The sequence below is a fragment of the Mesoplodon bidens genome (genome assembly GCF_964165515.1).
Source record: "Mesoplodon bidens genome assembly, chromosome: 1".
Classification (NCBI taxonomy): Eukaryota; Metazoa; Chordata; class Mammalia; order Artiodactyla; family Ziphiidae; genus Mesoplodon; species Mesoplodon bidens.
In genome coordinates this window covers 198,349,005-198,366,040 of record NC_138176.1, presented here as the reverse complement: position 1 = coordinate 198,366,040, position 17,036 = coordinate 198,349,005, and the positions used below count along the sequence as shown (strand labels likewise).

At 37.0% G+C, this 17,036-nt stretch overlaps 1 long non-coding RNA gene across 1 annotated transcript; it reads left to right on the top strand.

Annotated features, from left to right (window-relative positions):
- The first annotated feature begins 677 nt into the window (after positions 1 to 677).
- LOC308612185 lies at positions 678 to 3,453 on the top strand. Its single transcript, XR_014015080.1, has 2 exons — positions 678 to 1,131; positions 3,089 to 3,453. It is a non-coding gene; the product is annotated as an uncharacterized lncRNA (long non-coding RNA).
- Positions 3,454 to 17,036: the final 13,583 nt, after the last annotated feature.

Below are 17,036 nucleotides of genomic sequence, written 5' to 3'. Positions count from 1 at the left end.
AAAAAAGAATAGATTAGGTACAATTGATACCTGGAGATGTCTGTCTCTGTCACTAACTAGAGGGTTAACTTAAGAGACAACTAACCTCTCCGGGTCTTAGTTTTCTCCTCTGAGCACCGTGAAAAGATTGGACTGGTTGACCCCTTCTCATATCACATTCTTTGCAATTTCAGTAGCCTCATGATTCTTAGTTGGTGTTGAGCACATAGGAAGCCATTATATAGCTTCTGATTAACTGGCTCTGGAATCAGATGTCGGTGAACCTGGGGGTGACCACATAATAGAGGACAAAAAGGAATACAACCTTCACATGACTGATGAATAATACATAAGTGGTACTGAGGAAGGGAGGGTTATACATTTCATATTTTAATGGACAGTGTTTGAACTGGACATTTTCCTTGATTTCCATGAGGACTTTGATGCCTGAGGTGATGACCTTCAGAGTGAAACCAAATCACCAAATTCTTTTCTTTGATAATAATTTTTAAATTAAATTAAATTAAATTAAATTTTTATTGAAGTATAATTGATTTACAACACTGTGTTAATTTCAGATATATATATATATATCTGGGGATGAATATAAAAGAATATATATAAAAGAATATATAAATATGTAATATAAAAGAATATACATATATTCTTTTTCAGATTCTTTTCCATTATGGGTTATTACAATAATTCCCTGTGCTATACAGTAGATCCTTGTTGGTTATCTATTTTATATATAGTATTGTGAATATGTTAATCCCAAACTCCTAATTTATCCCTCCCTCCTTTCCCCTTTGGTAACCATAAGTTTGTTTTCTATGTTTGTGAGTCTGTTTCTGTTTTGTATATAAGTTCATTTGTATCATTTTTCTTTTTTTAGTTTCCACATATAATCGATGTCATATGATCAAATCACTGACTTCTGTAACGTATCCATATAATTAGGTCTAAGTGGAATCTTGGTTTAAGTGATTCTTTTTTTTTTCGGTACGCGGGCCTCTCACTGCTGTGGCCTCTCCCGTTGCTCCACGGCATGTGGGATCTTCCTGGACTGGGGCACGAACCCGTGTCCCCTGCATCGGCAGGCGGACTCTCAACCACTGTGCCACCAGGGAAACCCTAAGTGATTCTTAACATGTAAGTTCTTCAACAGGTAGGGCAGTGCCGTGGGTTGGATTGTGTCCTCCCCAAAACCTCTGTCGATATCTGACTCCCCATCACCTGTGAATCTGATCATACTTGAAAATAGAGTCTTTGTAGATTTAATCAAGTTAAGGTCATGATGAGGGACCTTAATCCAATATGACTGATGTCCTTATTTGAAGATGGAAAATTGGGCACAGATGCAGATACATAGGAAAATGCTATGAGAATGGAAGCAGAGGTTGGAAGGAAATATCTACAAGCCAAGGAACTGAGGATGCTCGGCTGTGACCAGAAACTGGGAGGGGGCACAGAGCAGATGTCCCCTCAGAGCCTTCAGAAGGAGCCAACCCTGCCGACAACTTGATCTCAGACTTAGGGCCTCCAGATCTGCAAGACAATACATTTCTGTTGCATTAATCTACCCAGTTTGTGATAATTTGTTTTGGCAAAGCAGTTAGAGGTAGGAAATTCCTTCCAAGCCATTTAGTCCTGGATGATGAGGCTAAAATAAATCCAAGTTATAGAAAAAAACTTTAGGTAGTCAGCTAACTATTTCCTTCCTCACTGATGGAAACCAAGGTTTGAGAAACCTGAGGATTCTGGCCTTGAGCTAAATGTTCTCACTAATCGGCAGAAAGGGAGTCTTTTTTCCTCCTAAGTTTAGAAGCTGTTCACAACTGCCCACAGGGTCAACAGTTTGTGAACTTTGCGACTCTGCTTTCTACCATTCTAGTGAAAACAATTTCAAAGTTGAACTGCTTTAAGGTGAAAAGGTAGGAATCACGCCTAATATTCCAGATTCAGGTGTATATACGTGTGTTTATGAAGACAAAGAACAGCAAATCTCAGTGAGCTATCATGAGGCTCTTTGTGTGGCTGAGTAGCTCTCACAACAACCATAAAACATTATTTGTCTATTGTACCAACATGTAAACTAACGGCAGTTATATGCTGTGCTCTCTGTCACCTCTTCCTCACCCACCTCCTCCCAAGGAAATCAGGGGAGCACCTTGGGGACACCAAATCTATCTAAATTGCTTAATAATTAAAGACATGAAAGTAGTACATATTAATTGATCAGGTAAGTGTTATACGCTTAAGTGCTAGCTAGCACTGTGCCAGGTATTTGAAGCACTCTGCCAGATGTTTTAAACAAAATATTAAGGCATGATCCCTGCCTTCCAAGAACTTAAAATGCAGTGAAAATAGGGATCAAGAGTACAGACCCAGGAGTCAGGGTGTTGTGGTTTTGGTCTGACCTCCATGCAAACTGTTTCAGACACGTTGGGCAAATTACCCTCTCTCTGCTTCATTTCTTCACTCATCAAATGATAGCAGCTACTACATATGCCAAAAGAGTTATTTAGGTTAAATCCTTATATACTAGTAAGTGCTTAATAAATACTGACTATTGTTATATTACTGACATTACTTTTGAAATTAGTTTGAGAAGTAACATTAATGAACACAACAATTTTAGAGAAGACTCTCAGGAATAAATGCTAAGAAGCAAAACTCAACCGTGAAATATATCTATATCTGTATCTATATCTATAATATAAATATATAGAAAACGATATATAAATATATATACAGAATTCATTGCATTTTAGACTTCACTATTTTAATCCTGGTGACTGAGAAAGAACCAGTATTACGGGCCAATAAAGGAGGGCTTAGCAGTAGGTTGGGTAGAGGAAGCAGTCAGACCAAGTAATTTTTTTCATCAACTGGGTGGAAAGGAAAAACTAGCAAATTTCTTTCCTTAAAACTTTGTATTTGACTGAATGTTTTTAAAAGGATTTCTGTGAATGTCATTCTCATTGCTTAAAATGAATAGAATACTAAAGGCTTACATCACCAAATCTTAGTTGTGGTAGCAGAATAATGATCCCCTAAAGATATCCATCTCCTAACCCTTAAGTCCTATGAATATTTTACCTTCCAGGGCAAAAGGGACTTTGCAGAGGTGATTTTGTTAAGGATCTTGAGGTTGTCGAGAGAATGCTGGATTTTCTACATGGGCACAGTCTCACCACAGGTCATTAAGGGCAGAGAATCTTTCCCCACTGTGGTCAGAGGGAGACAGGACTGCAGAAGGACAGTCAGAGAGGTTGCTGTCTTGGAAGACGGAGCAAGGAAGCCATGAGCTGAAGCATGTGGGTGGTCTTTAGAAGCTGGAAAAGGCAAGAAAATGGATGCTCTCCTAAAGCCTCCAGGATGAAATGCCGACATCTTGACTTTTGCTCACTGAGACCTGTGTCAGACTTCTAACCTGCAGAATTATACATAATAAAATTGAGTTGTTTTAAACCACTAAGTTTATGATAATTTTTAACTACAGCAACAGAGATCTGAGCTATCAGGTACTGTACCTTATTAAAACAAGCTAGGAAGAGGACACTTTCCCTGCTCTCTCTTTAACTGTCTGTTGCTTTTTCCTTTGTTCCTTTAGTTGTTGTTGTTTTTAATTGTTAATATTTATTTTTATTGAGAAAACTCTAGTGACGATATAATCAACAAAACTACACCACTCAACACTTTCTCCCTTTAGTTGTTTTTAAAAGGTGAGGGATAACTTCATCTTCTGCACAAGATATAGTATCAGTGACTGAATATTACCCTCCTGCTTGATAAAACCAAAAACCAAAAACAACAACCCAAAAAACAGACAGTACGTAAAAAGAGTTTTCAAGACACTGGGCGTCAGACTCAAAGCATAATGACCCCCGAAAAGAAAGCGAGTCCTATAATTTCCCCAGTTTACTGCCCCAGGTCGCAGCAGGGAGAGGGGGGAGACCCAGGTGCAGCCCAGTGGATTACTGAGTTGAAGAGTTGGATGTGAGGGTTGATCTGGGGAGACCAAGGAGGCTGGAGTTCTCAGGACAGAGCCCTGCAGACTACAGAGCTGCACAGAGTTTGCTCCCTGGAGATCTAAAGAGTAGATTTTCCTTGGAGTCGTCATCAGAGCACTGGTCAGTGCAGGGGAAGAAATAATCATCCAAGCCTAAGGAAACAACCAACCAAAAGTGTTAGCAGGAACAGTGATTGGCACTTACACAGCCTGGGAATAGTTCCCATTTCCAGTAGCCATACTGGAAAAACTCATAATTCAAGATAGCTCCTGCCCAAGTACCAGGAAATTATTAGTCCTAGACTGAGTACCTCTCTGGATCTGCCTAAACAATCAGAGAGGCAAGCTCAAAAAGCTTAAATTATTTCCAAGTCCTTAACTAAATCCTAGAATAAAGCCCCAAACAAGGCAAAATTCACCTTTTTTTTATTAGAGTGAATCTTACCAGGCATGCAAAGAAGTAGGAAAACATAATGCAGAGTGAAGAGAATAATCAGAAAATCAAAAATGACCTAGAACTGCCACAGATGTAATAATTAGCAAAAAAAGAAAATTAAAATAGTTATAACTGTTTTCCATATGTTCAATGTGTTCATTAGAGAAAGACTAAATTCAAAATTTTAGAGGCTAAAGCTACAAAGTATGATATTGGATGGAATTAACAATTTTCATCACAGAAGAAAAAAACCAGTGCACTTAAAGCCATAGTAGCAGAGACTATACATAATGAAAAGCAGAGAGAAAAAATTAAATGAAAACTATCAGTGGGTTGTAGGAAAATTTCAAGCAGGCTCATGTAATTCAGGTCCCTGATGGAGAGAAGTGTAGAGGCAGGAAAAACATCTGAAGAAATGATGGCCAAAATATTTCCAAACTTGATGAAAAATTTAATACTATAGATTAAGATCAGTTCATCAAAAGCATATAAGAATTCTAAACGTTTATGCCTCTAGTAACAGATACATGAGGCTAAACAGATAGAACTCCAAGGAAAAGTAGAAATATCCTCAACTATGGTCAGAAATTTCAATACCCCTCTCTTAGTAAATAACAGAACAAGAAGAGAAAATATTAAGAATGTAATAAAACTTAACTGCACTATTTCCAACTTGGTCTATTTGACATTTATAGAATACTCTACCCAACAAAAGAATAATATGCAGTTTTTTCAATTGCATGTGGAATATTTACCAAGATAACTCATATTCTCAGTCATAAAATAAGTCCCAATCAAAACCTCAGCAGGTGATTTGTAAAAATTGGTAGGCTGATTCTAAAATTCATACAGAGGTACAAAGGATTTAGAATAGCCAAAATATTTTTTAAAAAGAACAAATTTAAAGGACTAATCCTAACAGATATCAAGACCTTAATAAAGCCACAGCAATCAAGTAATGTGGTATTGCCTTTAAGATAGACAAATAGATCTATTAAAAAGATAGCGGTCCAGACATGGACCCATATGTATAGGGACAATGGATTTTTAACAAAGGTGAAAGTAATTCCATGGAAAAAGGATAGTCCTTTCAATAATTTATGCTGGAACAGTTGAATATCTATATACAAAAACAAAAACAAAAAACAAAATACATTGGTCCATACTATATCTCACCGTATACAAAATTAACTTAAAATGGATTATAGGCCTAAATGTCGAACCTAAAATGGTAATAATTCTAGATGTAAACATAGGAGAAAATCTTTGTGACCTTGTGTTAGGCAAAGGTATCTTAGCTACATTACCAAAAGCATAATACACAAGGAGTAAATTGATAAATTGGACTTCATCAAAATTTTTTAAAAATCTGCTCTTCCAAAGACACTCTTAAGAGAAAGAAAAGCCAAGCCATATACCAGGAGAAAATTCAAGGACTTGTATCCAGAATATATAAAGAAATCTCAAAACTCAATAAGTGAAAAGAACCAAGCCATCAAAAATAGGCAAAAGATCTGAAGAGTCAATTCACAAAAGGAGATTTAAAAATGGCAAATAAGTACACACACAGAAATGCTCACTCATTAATTATTAGGCAAATGAAAATTAAAACCATAATAGGATGTCACTACAGACTGTGCAAAAAGGACAAAAATTTAAAAGACTGACCACACCAAATGTGGGCAAGGATGTAGAGAAATACAGCACACATACACGGATGGTGAAAATGTAAAATGATATAACCACTTTACAGAACAATCTGGCAATATCTTTAATAGTAAAACATATAGCTATCACATGATCTAGTCATTCTGTTCCTAGCCATTTATTCGAGAAAATTACCCAAATACTTGTACACAAATGTTCATAGCAGCTTGATTTGTAATAACCAGGGACAGGAAACAATCCAAATGTGTATCACATGTGAATAGATAAACAAGTAGTGGTACATCCATACAATAGAACATAAGTAAGTAAGTAAAAAAAGTGATGACCTATTCATACATGTATCAGAATGTATGATTTCAAAATAACTCTGCTGAGGGAAAGAAGCCAGACAGAAAAGGAACATGTATGTTGTGATTTGACTTATATATAACTCTAGCTGTATTCACAGAAACATACTAATTTATAGTAATCTGATCTCTGCTAGTCTATAGTAACATAAAGCAGATCAGTGTTTACCTGAGCAGGGGGAACTGAGAAAGGGATGGCAAGTTTGGGAGCTGGATCTATGCATCATTTTGGTTGTGGTGATGGGCTTCACCATGTGGACATGTGTTAGTATGGGCTGTGCGGATTAAATGCATTTGTACCTGGAAAGTCCTAAAAAGTGTGTTAAAAAAGGAGATGCTTGCAATTCTTAAATATTAACATAGTGTCTAAACTAAAGTATTTCCTGTATCAGAGTTTTATAATTTTCAACTCAATTTCTTACAATTAGAACCTTTCTTCTCATCTTCTGTTTTTTTTTTTATCCTCTTCAAGAGTTCCCCCCCCCTTTTGGTTACTCTTTTTTTTTTACTTCTCTCTTTATTCTTATTCTAAAAATGCAGCCCTACTGCTTCTCTTGCTACCACTAGATTTTCTTGTCAGTGAAAGCAACGGATCTAATGAAGGGGAAAATGTAAACTTTTTCATAATTCTAGTTCTCTGGAGTTAATGCAAGAAACAGTGGAATAAATCACCAGATCCTACCTATTCATAGATAGTATAACTGGGGCTCTTATAAGGAAATAAAACAGCATTTTAGTTCTCAATTTATTCAGGAATATTAGAGGTGGGATGGGGAGTAAAGAGAATTGCAGTGTGTCAACTCAAATGATCCATTCTTAAGAATGTCTTTTCTTTCCAATATAGAAAGGAGATTAGGCTAGAGAAATCTAAAGATGAAGCAAAATAGTTGTAGTAATCCTCTCATCTAGGAAGCGCTATGGTGGTGGCACAAAATAGTCCTGCAATTTTCTTTCCACTAAATGAAAGAGGAAAGTGTAGAGACCAGCAGTGATTATTTAATACAGGTTAAGAGTAACTAGCATCAAATAGCATTTCATCTGTGCCCTTTAATAATACCTTTTATTCCTTGTATGTATCACCATACATATAAATAAAAATGTCTTCACATAAGTTTAGTTTCATAAACTATTTTGTAGGAAATGTGTCCTGAAGACATAAGTACCATAGCAACAGCTAATGTTGGTTTTATTCAACCACAGTGAATCATACAAAATATATTAAAGGAAAGAAACAGAATCAATAGTTTTATCAACAGTCTACACTTTAAGAAATATGGACATGTCATTTTGCATAGCAACTCATGAATGTTTGTGGTCTATTGCTTTAGAATCTTGTGATTTATTATTTCCTTATTGTTAATAAAATGATTTTTCTATAGAATTGCTTGTGGCCATTATAGCATGAGCTGTAACCACAATTCTAGACAATTTTGGCCATTATGTGGGTTAAGAACCTATAAAAATTGTTTCCATGTTGGGCCTTCTGTGTCTCCATGGAAACTCTCCATGAGTTAAGTGTTTATGAATGATTCGTGGTCCTTGATGAAGCAAACTTTCTATGAAACAAATGACTTCATGAGCCATTTTTTTTTGTGTGTGAAAATTTCAGAATCTTTTCCCCTAAGATTCAGTGCCCAATTTACTTTTGTTGGTTTTAGTTCGTTCAGTTTAGTTACCAGGGTGCTTCTAATTTTTGTTTTATCTATTGCACTTGCTTTTTGCAAATTCCTCTGTTTCTGCTTTCAAACAGTTCTGTGGTGGTAGTGAAAGGCTGCCAGGTCCTGTCTCAGAAGTGACTGTTCTCTTTCCGACATTCTATTCAGTGAAGAGTTGCAAATAGACAAACATGTTTTCAATATCACATCTGGTTAAGATGCTTCCCTATTTCTTAAATCATTCTTGGAACAGAATTAATTTTCCTTCCATTTTCTTTATAGCACAATTGTAATGACGCTAAGCAGACAGACATTCTTATTTAGGAGGTAAAGCCAAAGTATTTCCATCAAGTATTTAAAATATTAATTTCTCAAATTCATACTACTCATTTTTATCAAAATATTTTAAACTTATACTGTTATTAGCCTATATATTTAGAATTTTACCCAGGAATACAGAGGTATTCCAATGTTTTTGGTAATAGCATTCTAATTGCAGTTCTTTAACACCAGTATTAGAGAATACTAGCCCTAATAACTTAATATTTAAATAAACTTTAAAAAACGTATTTCCACAGAGCTCTGGCCATACAGGCTACACTCTATGAAAATTGTAGTCATCCTGGTGGAGGCGTGGGAAGGGTATTTTCCTGTTTTGACTTGTAGTTCCCTGATGGCTGATGAGGTGACCATTTTTTCATATATTTCTTAACTATTTGTATATCTTGTTTTGGAGAAATGCAAGTTTGGATTCTTTGCCTGGTTTTAATTGGATTGTCATTTTATGGTTGAGTTAGACTTTTCTAAAAAATTAATGAGGGTGGCTTCCCTAAAGCTATTTTTTAGCTGGTGAGTTTTAGCTGACTTAAAAAAAATGATTTCCGGGCTTCCCTGGTGGCGCAGTGGTTGAGAGTCCACCTGCCGATGCAGGGGACACGGGTTCGTGCCCCGGGCCGGGAGGATCCCATATGCCGCGGAGCGGCTGGGCCTGTGAGTCATGGCCGCTGAGCCTGCGCGTCCCGAGCCTGTGCTCCGCAGCGGGAGAGGCCACAACAGTGAGAGGCCCGCGTACCGCAAAAAAAAAAAAAAAAAAAAAAAAAATGATTTCCACTCTTAATGTAGAGCCTGTTCTACTACAACCTAATAGATAACATTGATTTTTATATAAAAGTATCAGTATGGTTTTATATTTATTTAAAAATCAATCATAGCAAAATGATTTCATTAAGCAGTACTTTTAAAACAATACCATCTTCTCCTTCAAGGATAGCATTTCTTGGGAAGAAACACATAGAGCGTATTTTGGAAAGCAAGAACTGCTTATTGCTTAACAAACAGTAGGGCCTGATATCATGAAAACTTTTACAGTTCCAAGAAGACCTTGGCCTTTAGACAATGACAGTATTGTTTGAATAGAAGTCATTTTTAAAATGGTGCTAACTTTTTCCTACCCTGACTTGGTAATTTCCCCTGAATGTCTCTGTAGGAAGATTAACAGCGTTGTGAATATCAGCTGCGTGTCTGAATCTTTAAAACTTGAAGCGGGCTGGATGTCACAGCAGGAAATAAAAATATTTTCTGCAAAACAGCAATATTCTAATCTATTGACCATGCAGATCCCTGGAAATACATGTTTGATTTTTAACACTCTTTGTAGAGTGGCAAAGTAAATTACAATACAAATGAAAATACTAGAAAAATGATTTAGAAAAAACATTATTAGTATATTTTCCCAGACAGTTGTCAAAGGGTCTTCAAAAATTGTATCACTTGTAATTTGTAAAAAAAAAAAAAAATTAAATTATATTCTTGGCATTTTCATCATTTAAACAAATGTCTTTCACAATAAAAACACACATTAAAAAATTTCAACCACCACAAATTAATCTCTTTTTACTTAAAAAAATTAATACTTAAGGGGTAAAATTTTCCTTAAGTGTTTTACCTGCAAGTTTCCTGAGTGCAGAGACCTGCCTTGTGGACCACAGAACCTGGCATATAATAAGTACGTAATATATGTTTATTGAATGAGTGAATTAAAGCTATTTTTTAATTGGCGAGTTTTTACTGAATTAAAAAAAATTATTTTCACCCTGCTCAGGTTCATCCTAATACCTACCATTAATTTTATTTAAAGGTATCAGTATAATTGCATGCTTTATAAAGTAAAGGCCACCCCAAACTGGGGTTCCTGGGGCACAGGTGGTCTGCTTCAGCCCAAGAGGGACTGGAGGATTTAGAGCCACTAAGGATGGAGGGAGAAGGAAGGTTGGGGGAAGAGAGGGCTTTGGCAAAATGGGTGAAGGGTGTGCCTCCCCTACCCCCCTGCCCCTCCATCTGGCAAGAGAGGCAGGTCTGGGGCAGGGAGCTGAAGAGGGGTTCTCAAAGGCTGGTCCTCCACAGTGAAGAGGTGGCTCCCTAGCTTGTCTGCGGGGCTCAGTGGTCCTGGGGTCCTTCCTGGTCCTTCTTGTAGCAGTGGGCTTGGTTCCCGTTGTCAGCATCTTCCTGACGGCCTCCTTGGGGCTGGCAGAGATCTCTGTGCTCAGAAGGGATGCAGACTCAGGGACCCAGAGGATAGACACCAGGCCCTCCTCCTTGCTTTCCTTATTACACTTTTACATAATATATATTTTTTCTTTTCCCTAAAGCAGGCTCCCTATTATGGTCCAGGATGTCTCTGAGTGTTATTGATGAAAGGAGGAATGAAACCCTTGGACATAGACTTCCCGCAGGGTTGCAGCTATTGTAGGATGGTCTGTGAGCCCTTTGCCCTGTAACGTCTCCCACCCTGCGAATTCCAGCTAGACCCAGTGCCTGGCAGAGGTCACCAGCCTACCTCTCAGCTGCATTTGCCAGCAGTTCCTTTTAGATTTTTGGGAAAGAAAAGGAAGAGGAGATACATTTGCCTTTTACATTGTTTAGCCAATGATTTACAAAACAAACAAACATTGGTTACCACTGGAAAGATTGTTGCCAACTATGTTTGTCCCAGAACATCATTCCTTCCTGATGCTGGATATTTTTAGCCAATGCCAGATTAGCACTGCAGCCAAACTGTGTAACAATAACTCTACAAAGCCAGTGCTGAGAAGTAACAAAAATTGAAAGCATTTGACTGGCAACAAACCAATTATTTCAACAATTTTCTTTTACTTGTAAGAATGCAAGCAATCTTAGGCATGAGTTAGTATTTTTAGAATCCCCATTATAATAAGTTTCTTTCAGTTCTAGGCTCAATTAAGAAATTGAAATTATGTAGGAAAGAACAAGCATGACAACAAACCTCACTTCACCTTAATCATGACCATGAATGCATTGCTTTTTCCTCCCTAGAAAGACAGAAGTGCTGAGGGGAGATAATTAAATTCATCCCGAATTAAAAAGAAAATTGAGGAAGTAAAATATAAAAGAGATTTTGGGGGATAAAGGACCTTAGAGATGTAATCTAGTGATGACTCAGCTGTTCTTATTCTGCTCAGATATTTAAGCCCAGTAATGTTCTTTTCACAAGAATGTCCTGCACAAAAGAACAGTCAATAAATCTGAAAACTGAGTAACAATTAAACTGTCACACATCTACCAAAGAGAAAATATGCAAAACATAACCCCTCACTAAACATATGCCACAAACGCATGGTCAAAGATGAAGAATTTCACTTAAACACTGACAGTCTTTCCTGCTATAGAATTAGCAAATTATCACTGCTCCAAGTGATGAGAAGTAGAAGTTGTGATGGGGGGAAAGTCTTCTGGTTGGTCCTCAGCAGCAGTAAATGATAGATGCTCTGTCTCTGACCTTGATTGACCAATTTTTAACATCTTGCAAAATTGGCTTTGTTATTCTCTCTTGCTCTCTCTGCCTTTGTCTGTCTCTCTTTCTGTCTCTCTGTCTCTTTCTCACATATACACATATACACACACACTGTGTTTTTTTTTTTTTATCTGAACAATTTGAGAGTAGGCTGTGTATGCCATACTCCTTTATCTGTTATGGCTTTCATGTGGATCCATTGTCTCTGCTTTGAGCTTCTACACGTAGGGCCACAGTAAAAAAGTGTGACACTTTAGGCTTCCGCATGGTTAAACCGGGTAGCCAGGCTGAAGCATCGTGTCTGGGTTTTATATTTCACATAGTTGCACAGAACTACTTAAAAGTCTAGTCTTTATAAAGGCAAAATGGTCTACTAAGACATTTTGTAATGTATCATGGTGTCTAAGAACTCTGACTATTGGATTTTTCTCATTTTCTCCCTACAAGACTGGAGTGATATCTGAGAATGTATTATGGGTGTGAGCCTGGGTCTGTGTCCAACTGCCACCCTGCTCTCTCTCTCTCTCTCTCTCTCACACACACACACACACACACACACACACACACACACACACACACGAGTTTTTCTGGAGATAACTCAAAGTTCTATTGTTACCAAAATTATTTCCATGAAGAATACATTTTGTTTTCCTCTTCAGAAAGTTGCCTGTTTTATATGGAGAGGAACTGTTTTCTCTTGTTTCTAACAAACCGTCATGCACGGAAAATACAAAACCTTGTTTGAAAGAGAAAGCGATTCTCTATTCAGTGGGAGAGAGGATGGCTTGTATAAGAATTCCTAATGGTTAGGAATAAATCCCCAAACAATGGCAAACTGCCTTGTCTTTCCTTGGGACTAAACCAATCTGGCTGGGTGGCAGGTATATACCGATGTCATTGCCCCTTTCCCCAAGAGGCAGTAGGAGCTGAAAATAAGTTTGACTTTTCTCCCGATGGTGGATCAAGACCCCAGAGTTTCCAGAAAGGATAGACAGGACGGCCTCCTTGACTCCCTAGGGAGAAGCCAAGGTACTCGCTCCAGCCCCCTGCAGGAGAGGCAGAAGCTGTCTCAGATATCTGCTGGTCCCCGCCTATCATCTGGGGCCAGTCTCGTTCTTGTCAGCCTTGTGCTTTAAAAACCAGGTCTTATTTCTTCTCTTCTTGAAACTGTTAGCAGTTTAATTGCTGTTAAAAATCTTTTCTTGACTATGTCTCTGCCCTATCGGTCCCTGTGCCCCAATAAGCTTTTCTGAATTAACTCTCCTCTTCACCCTTGGCAGACACCTCAATGTGTTGGGTTTAGAGTCACATTTATAGTGTTTATTATGTGATATTATTGATATTATTGTCTTATGTGATATGATTGATATTAATATCTTGATATTATTACCTCAAGACTATTAACTGTTCTGGAATTTAGTAGACTGTACATCCAATGAGAAAGGAAGAAAATCTGGGTTCTAATTTAGGTTCTATCATTAACGAATTGTCTGATTTTGTAGACATCAATTAGCCCCTGGGAGCCCATCTCTGTATCTGCAAAATGCACATGAGTTTGAACTGTGTGGGTCCACTTACATGCTGATTTTTTCCAATAAATATGGCCTATAGGACTACACCAGACAATGCTGGCTGAATCAAGGGATGCAAAACCCCTGCTGCTGAGGCTGACTGTCAAGTTGTACTCAGATTTTTACTGCATACAGGTTGGTGCCTCTAATCCTCATGCTGTTCAGGGGTCAACTGTATTACTACCAACTCTAAGGGCTTCAGAGAACTTGAAAGAATAAAGCTTGTTAATAATGATAAGGTATCTGGGAATATGATGTTACATAAACACGATTGAAATTTCCATTGCTCATCAGTTATTTCACAGTAGTCTAGAATAGACAGAGTCTTAAGTACTGGGGCATATAATTATTCTGCTATTTAAAAGATCTTTTTCCACAAAATATTAATCAATATATGAGTTGTCAAAAGTTCTCTCAATGTATCACTTAACTATTTAGATATGTTCATTAGCCATGCTGGTCATAGAGAAAACTTTTGTAACTGTATAACTATAGCAGGGAGACTGCTATTTGTTATAGATAGTGAAGAAATAGACAGAGTAGAATAAAACTAGCATGTATTTGCGTCTAGTTTGTGCTACTCACTATCCTATGACCTAGACAATTTCTGTGTATTGCATATGCTATCAAAAGAGAGAACAGCATTAAAAAGCCCTAAGAAAAGAAACCATCAACAGAGTGAAAAGGCAACCAGTGAAATGAGAAAAAATATTTGCAAATCATATATCTGATAAGGGGTTAATAGTCAAAATATATAAATAACTCATAGAGCACAATAGCAAAAGACCAAGTAACTCAATTACAAATTCACAAAGAACCTAAATAGATATTTCTTAAAGGAAGATATGTGAAAGGCCAACAGGTATATGAAAAAATGCTCAACGTCCGCTAGTCACTAGGCAAATGAAATTAAAACCACCATGGGATGTTACCTCACACCTGTTAGAATGGCTGTCATCAAAAAGAAAAACAACAAGCGTCTGTAAAACTGAGGAGGGAAGGGAACCCTTGTGCACTGGTAGGAATGTAAATGGTGCAGCTACTATGGAAAACAGTACGGAAATTCCTCAAAAACTAAATATAGAGCTACCATACGATCTAGCAATTCCACTTCTAGGAGTACATCCAAAGGAAACAAAACACTAACTTGAAAAGATATCTGTACCTCCACATTCAGAGCAGCATCCTCCATCATAGCCAATAAGAGAACTGGGATTCTGTAACGTATTTGCTAAAACAATATGGTTTTCTTTGTGAGATCCTCACCATAGATCAGAAAAGAAATTGTGAAACAAAAACGTAATCCACAAATTCTACCATTTATAATTAATGTGTATCCGAGAGGAAAGGAGATGAATGTATGGTAATAAAGTGGTATCAAGCGATATCAGATGGTGCATTTATGGAGTCGCAAAAGACACGTGGCTGAAGAGATTTGGGACTTGGAGTTATTATTTGCTTTTCACTAAACCTTTATGAATCATTCATGTCTAACTACACAGATCAGCGTAGGCAAACTATCACACACTGAAAACCAAATCTGGCCTGCCTCCTCTTTTGTAAATAAAGTTTTATTTGAAAATGCCAGGTCCACTAGCTGACCTGCTGTCTATGGCACTCCAGCGGCAGGGCTGGGTTCCTGTCACAGAGGCCACTGGGGCTACACAGTCTAAAATATTTTCTCCCTCTCCCTTTACGGGAAAGCGTCCCAATGCCTGAAAAAGACCACAGGTAAAAATCGAACAAACACCACAACAGCTTACCTCACCTCCCTTCCATGTGGAAGAGAAATCAGTACTGATTCATTCCTGTTTATCTGGCTGTGTTTTAATTTTTATTGTTTTTATTATGTGCAAAAGTTGGGAATAACATTGTGTTTTCAACTTATCTATCTAGACATATGGGAGTATTTCCTTTTGAAAATATTACCAAAGTTAATGGTATTGTCTCCTTAAATTCTGTAAATTAAATCACATTACTAGTGACTATCCACATTAGCAGTTCCTTTCTCAATTATTAAGCAAGGAAATATTTGAATATCTTACTAACATTTTAATATTAAAAAAATGTTCTTTTTTTTAGCTGAGTAGTTAATCTTTCTTGTACTTTTAATTCTCTGGGAGTCAGATCTGGGGAAGTATAAATTTGCATTAGCATTATTCTCCATTTTTCTTTTCTTATTCTCTCTGTACACTTTCTTAAGAGCACATAGTATTGTTTTCAACAAGATCACAACATGTTCAAGATAAGTCAGTGTCCAGTTCCTGAGTAAAGGCTGTCTTTGAGGTCCTCACTAATTATAGATTCTGCTCTAGAAATCGAAAATGTACTTATAAAGTTTTTGCAAGGTTGGTGTGAGATAGAATTACCCTGATCTGTTAAGTAAGGTGAATAGAGAGATTTAGGAAAGATATTGTCCTCAATTTAATGATTCAGAGCTTTCTGAGTGCCAGTTGATAGAAGTCTGAAAGTGTACCAGAGAGCAATGAGTAACATGTATCAAGGACAATTTAAGTGAATGGCTTTTGAGGTTAAAGTGAAGTTCTAACGAAAGTACTCCAGAGAGAGACAGGAATTGGAATCTGTTCTCACACTGGGAAGGTCCTTCCCAGCACATCTGCACATTGATGCGTTTGGCATTGTCACAGGGAATTCACTGAGCCCCTTAGCACCTAGGGATCCTTGGCTTTTTAAAAGAGGAAATGCTGGCGTGTGTCCTAAAAGGGATTGTTACCACCCTACTAATTATTCTGACTTCTAAATGAAATTCTGACTCATCAAAGTCATTGTTTTATTTCCAAGGGTTGTAATATATTAAATATTATAAAAACTAAGAGTTGCAAGTATGGATAAAGATAGCTGTGTTTGAATATAAAATAAATTTTAAACAAAGCATGGACATTTTTTAGACTTTCTGACTTCATAGCAGTCCTGTTTTTGTTATTCTCATTTGTCACCTTAATCAAAATATCACAACTATTTAGATTTTACTCTTGGAACTAATCTAGCCTATGATAAGTTCATTGCTGACTTTAAAGTAGACAATTATTTTATTGGTGTTGTTTTCTTTAACAATGCATTTTATTTATTTGTTTGAATTGCTAATGCAAATAGACTACAAAATTTAAAATAAATGATATGCTGTAAAATGTAAATCTCCCATCCGACTACTGTCATTTGGGTATCTAGTTATCTTTACTGGAAGCAATCACCATTATCATTTTCTTCTGTGTCCTTCCAGACTTAGTCTGTGTATGTGCAAGTATTAACTTATATATTGTTTCTTTTATAAAGCAAATAGTACCATGTTCTTCACATAGTTTGGAACTTTGCTATGTTACCTTAATAGTAAACCTTTGAGATTGTTTCCCATTAGCACTTCATTATTTCTAACAACTTCATAAATATTCCATTGCATTAATGTACCATAATATTTTTGACCGGCTCTCATACCAAAGGTTTGTCTAATTTTCTGGCTTTTTGTTTAACTTTTTGTGTGCATGTGCGTCTAAGTATGTGGGTGGTGTGTGTGTGTGTGTGTTTGTGTGTGTTGG